The 6,000-nt window shown below is 36.1% G+C and overlaps 1 protein-coding gene across 11 annotated transcripts in view; it reads right to left on the bottom strand.

Moving 5' to 3' along the window:
* Positions 1-3,272, bottom strand: part of LOC126366026 (probable phospholipid-transporting ATPase IA) — a 94,534-nt gene extending 91,262 nt beyond the window's left edge. For 2 of the 11 annotated variants that reach the window (XM_050008906.1, XM_050008902.1), the window contains exon 1: positions 2,892-3,068. The gene's annotated coding sequence lies outside the window, so the exon portion shown is untranslated. Of the gene's footprint in view, positions 1-2,710; positions 2,853-2,891 lie in introns of those variants that run through there. The other 9 variants (XM_050008904.1, XM_050008898.1, XM_050008899.1 and 6 more) reach the window with 9 other exon arrangements.
* Positions 3,273-6,000: the final 2,728 nt, after the last annotated feature.

A 6,000-nucleotide genomic window follows, 5' to 3' on the forward strand; every position in this document is an offset into this window, starting at 1 on the left:
GCCTTAAATGCTGAACAGAAATGGAACGAAACCCAGAGACTGCATAAAAATACAGTCTATAGATATTACGTTGTGGGCACAGGCTTTCCTTCAATCAACGGGGTATGGAGCATATTCCACCATGCTGCAATACGACTACATACAAAACGAATGTGATATTTTGATACCATCCCGTTACAAAGAGTCCGATACATTAGTCCCCGGGAGGCCCAGGGCTCCAGCACGGCACCTGCTTGGCCCCCGTCCAGCGCAAACTAGGTTTACTGCCAACGTGCTTATTGCCACCCACACACCTCTTTTGACTTTCATGGATAATATTTATGAAATTTTAGATGGAAATATTTCTACGAATATCTGCCTCTGCAGTAGTTTTAGGCGGATTAGGCGTTCGTTATGTAGCTCTAGAAAATGTCGATTTAATGCAACTATATTACTTACCTACTGAATAAAGATATTTTTTGAATTTTAATTAACGTGTCCAGTGTCAGGATATATCGTGTTTGTAGTGTCGCAAGGCCTACTCTTAAATCTTAAATGTATTTTTTTTACTCACAGGGTCACAGCCTTAATAGAAAAGTACTCATGCTTGGGAATGTCAAAGTTAAAACTGGAGATATATAGAATAAGAATAAAATAAATTTAAATTAAGGTTTCTTGAAAAAGAAGATTAATGCTTCATTTATTATACTGATAATTTTTGTTATGTTCGTGACATTTTGTATTCTAGAAACAACTTCGTTAGTTAAAGAATGAGTTGCGGGCATTGCCTGCTAAACGGACTACTTACGGGAAATCACTGTCCGGTCAGCTCTTAGATGTAGGTAAGCTGAAGTCGTGACTGGCTGAATAGGGGTTGTTTAAAAAATTAAGTCTGTAATATATTTATTTAATTAAACAAGGATTTTAGAACACGATAGATTGTTAGTTTTCGACCTTTGTTGTTCCATATTGATAATATTAATTGCGTCATGCTTATAGCTGAATAAATAAATTACAATACTGAAGTAATAGTAAATTACCAGTATGAGAGATGTACTTTAAAAATACTATATACTTTATGTAAAGCTGCCAGTTTTAACTTAATGTGTTGGCATTATTTAAATGTTTTTTTTTAATTAATAGGCAATTATATACATGACCTAACCTATTCTGTGATTGCTTCTTTTCCCTTCGAGTTGTAAGGTCAGAGCAGCTTGACAGACGCATCCGTAAAAAGAGCAGGAGTGTCAGTAAACAGACGCCGAAATAAAAAAAATATCACTCCAATTTTCTCTTTGAACATCACATCGTGATCGCATCGCACCAAAGATATAGTAAAAGGTTGTTATGAAAAAGCGAGCGTACCTTGTCGTCTCGTACCTCATGTAAATAACTAAAATCGAGCTACGACGAAAATTTCGTGAAAAATGTGCATTGCTGTAGACGGATCCGCATGCAAACATGCTGAATATGCAACTTGTGGATGAAACAAATTCTCCTTTTCCGTTAATTGGTTGTGATAAATAACATATAGATACGAAGGAGGCATAAGGTAAGTTTCTTTATCCCGATTGGGGTAGACAAAGTTGTCAGAAGACAAACATTGCGAGGCGTGTGCCCCGCGCGTCTTGCAATGTGTGTAACATTTAGTTACACACGCGCGCTTTCCTTTATTTTACCACGATATTTTGAGGGATTCATCAGTCGCCTTCCGCGTCATGTTTGTAATGAAAAACTATGAAACATTCTAAGCTTTTCCCTTTGACTGACTGTGCACGGAACGTGGTAAAGGAAACCGGAGTAACGTGTCGCCTTATTTAAGTCACCCGGAAGACAGTATGAAGATAGGGTCTTATGTAGTAACTAAGGTTGTTTAAAAGAAAAATTAAGCCTACGCTATCGTGAGATTGTTGGGCAATGAAGTAGTTAAGAAAAGTTATTTTTTTCTGTTCCGTGCAAAAATACTTATATTAACGTGTCTTATTGTAGATTTGCGTCAGATGGTATTAACTACTTAGCCAGACTAATGGGGAACGCTGAGGGCTCACATTCTGTACAAAAATACCATTCATTCATTTTCATTCTTTCATTTTATCATTCTATAGCATTCATAGAATGTTTTGTATTGTGCATTAAGCAATATGCAAGAAGTACACAGTGCCGTGAGGTAATACAATAGGTACTTATAGCAAACTTCTCCTAGAATAGCTTTTTTAATGGAACAAAATTCAGTGCTGGCATGGTATTACTTAGCCAGGTAGGTACACATTATCCACGGGCCATGTGTATGGCTGTTAATGATTTTAATATTTAAAATTGTCGACTGTCAAAACAATGAAGTTGTAGGTAGTTTTTCGTACCCTTGGACCATAATTCAAAAAGTTTTAAAAAGATAATGTAAGCTCACGAACATATTCCGAATTGGGCTAGTCAGGATCCACGCTTCAACGAGCTTTACTTAGAGGTCAGACCTACGTGGTAGGTGGTACTGAAAAGTTTTAAAAGTTGTAACAATAGTCATTTCACCCTTTCCCGTCATGTAGCGAAGGTCATTAGTTTCTCATTAGTACGAGCAACCGACTCTACATTACATATAAGCGTTAACTGAAAAAAATCATAGGCGAGCAAAAAGAACAAAAAAATGTTTAGACTAAGTAAACACAAACTAGAATTTCCCTTGACAATAGACGGTAACCATGGCAATGCAACAGTAAGAAAATAAGCTACTCACTCTCCCTCGTAAGTTCAAAGACTTTCAAAAAGCAAAAGATTTTTTGACTTAAGTTTACTGCGTCTGTTGTAGGTACGTAAATAAGTACTTGAATAATTTAAAAAGGTTGAATATTTGATGTTATGTCTAAATAAAACAAGGCACCTGTCGTTTTCGCGGGTTATAATAACAAGTTACTCACGTGGTTTGTACTACGGCTTTTATGAATGAAAACTTGGACTTTATGAATCACTTACACTTACGAAACGACTACTTTTGCGTTTAATTACCATTTTGAACAAAATCTCTGACCAGCAACAACGTTTATATTTTAAACTTCAATTTAAAAACGTTTTATTATTTAAATGTGATTTAAATATAGAACGAAATACAACATTTTAACTAATTCAACGCCGTTCGAATTTTGAAAAACGTAACCAATGCAGTTTTGCGCAACCAATGTTGTTTGTTTAAAAACCAATGATGTTTTGTGTTAAAATGAGCATGTTTACATGATACGGCGAGACTCGCGAGCGGGCGACCCCGGGTAGGCTCGCGGGCGGACTGCCGTGAGCTCCCGGAGCTGTCATAGACAGTAAGGAACCCTGCCACGCTTTTACCGACCGCTTAACCAACTTACTGAAATTTCATTTCTATTCCAGTAGGTACGCATCTAGGTACGTACTTTAATAAATAAACGAGTAAGGACATCGCTATTTATAAATGATTGACTTGATTAATGTCTTTGGCATTTGTTCCTGCTCCAAAAACAATGAATAAAGATTAATCTTTGTTTACGCCCCAATATAGAGAACTGCCTTCAATCCTAATTTGGAAAGGGTTTTTTAATTAGTTCAAGGATCTTCGCCTGTGCCCTGTGCCCAATAGGACGTGCAATTTTGTTTATGATTTCATTCTGTGTCTGTACCTACTAAGGGAAGACTAGCAAAACATTGGGACATTTGGAGGGAACTAGAGGAGGCCTATGTCCTGACTGTTAATGGCTGCTGATAGAACTAAAAAGAAATGGTTACATTAGGGTTTAGATATAGTTAGATCTATAATTAATTATTGGATGTACTTTGTTAGTTTTTTAATGGCAGAGTATAAAGTTAGTAAGTAGCAAAGTACCTATTAATATAGGAATACGAGTACCTACCTATATTATAAACATACATAATATAAAAAACCTATAAAAGTCTCGCTATTGGACACATGCTTCTCTTCAATCAACCGGAGGAGGTGTGAAGCATACTCCACCACGCTGCTCCAGTGCGGTTTGGTGGTGCGGACCGGGACTAAAGCGCCTTTCAAAGCACGTAATCATCATACTTTTACGGACAGTAAGGTGATTCGGTTTAGAATGTTCTAGCGAAACAAAGGATAGTCTTACAAGTGATTTTAGACAGTGTCCTCGTTGAGAATCGAACGTGGACCTCTGATTGTGAGTCTCTAACCACTGAGACAGTTATATCATTATAGAAAAGAATTTAAGAAAGATATATACGTCATACACCTTCACTACAACACAAAAAAAATGCAATAGGTGGGTACCTAGGTGTAACAAAATTGATATCTTATAGAATATTGATTTTGCTATTTATGACAACCTACATACGAAGTAAAGTAGGTATACCTAGCTAGGTAAGACTGTAAACTTTTAATTTATTGCACCTGATGGTTCACAAGAGTACTTAGTTACTATAAGTAGTATTCTCTTGTTTTATATCAGGAAATAGGTTTCAAATATTTTTTACCTTCTTAGTGACATATATTATTATACATCAATGGTACTAACTGTTTTCCTTAAGTAAGTACTTATGTCGTTTTCTAAATTCTTATTGCTCTACCTACTCTATTTGGCATAGAGAATAGCTGCATCTACAGTCACGCAAAAACATTAATAGGTATGTACTTATACACTTTGATATCATGTCATATTAACTTTTTAGACAAATTAAAAAAAATAGTTTATTTCTCATAATTGTAACGAAGTTTGTTGTCGAGACTTCCCAGTAAGTAACTAGAGTACTTGTGTTGGGAATGACTCGCAACTCCCCTTTGGTATACATAAGATTTTTAAAACATGGCAAATATATAGGTATATAAACACATTAGAAAGAAAAAAAAAGATTGAATTAAAAGAAATGTGTGTGAGAGCAAATGATCTGCGTGGGTGAGTGTGCGTGTGTGAGTGCGTGTGTATATGTGTGTAAATTAAAGTGTAAGACACACTAAAAGACAAATAAATGTTAGAGCTACTATGATCATAGTGCTACAGGGTTCAAGGTGGGTACCTACTTGATACTGACGATAAAAATTAACGATAACTGTAACTATGTTACCTAAAGGATATTTTAGCTGAATAAAGACATTAATTTGAATATTGCACATGATCATGACTGTTCATAATTATGAATTTACGTATTATTTGTGCTTGATCTGACGATTTGTCTCTACTCCTCCCCTTATTGAAATTTATGTGTCAGAAACTATGGAAAGGAACATCTGATTAATTTACCTGTAGTTATTTTCAGAGGAGATGTCATTATGTACATTTTTATAAATACATGTTGGTATAGACAAGCGGTTTACGATGTGTGCCTATACGTCACCGCACGTTAAACTGAACTCGATTTATAGCCCCGACACAGAGACAGGTAGGTATATATCCATCGTTCTGTACACAGAGATGCTGATCGAACTCCGGTGCGGGAAGCGAAAGTTCGTATAAAAATAAAATAAAATAAAATAATTGTTTATTGTCATAGAAAAAGATCGACACAACATTGGGTACTACAGCTAGGACACACAAATGCTACAGAAGTATAACCCTGCTACCTGAACTAGGAGACCTGTATCTCAGGAAGCAGTGTTCAGCAATTACATCTTTTATAACATCGGTTTAGGCAGACCATTGTTAAACTGAATTTATTTGACAATAAACTGTGCTTAAATAAGAACAAATAAACATGCATTTTGTATGTTAATTGGGTTTGTGTGTATGTGTATGTGTATATATTAGTGTGTGTGTGTTTGTGTGTAACTATGTGAGTGTTTGCGTTAGCCCTACGACTTAAATGTTGTCTTGGGTTCAGAAACTGCTATCATGCTATAAGCAGCTTCCACTAACGCATGAAACCGCGGTGCGCCCCTCGCGAGTTTCTGTCTAAACAGATGCACAATCATTACCATCCTCATAACGCTTTCAGTACCACCTCAATGTGCATTGAACCGAGAACGGGGAATATTATATATTTTTCTGTAATTGTTTTAGTAAAGCTCGGTGAGGTGTGGCTGCCTATCTACTT

The sequence above is a fragment of the Pectinophora gossypiella genome, chromosome 4 (genome assembly GCF_024362695.1).
Source record: "Pectinophora gossypiella chromosome 4, ilPecGoss1.1, whole genome shotgun sequence".
In the NCBI taxonomy this organism is placed as follows: Eukaryota; Metazoa; Arthropoda; class Insecta; order Lepidoptera; family Gelechiidae; genus Pectinophora; species Pectinophora gossypiella.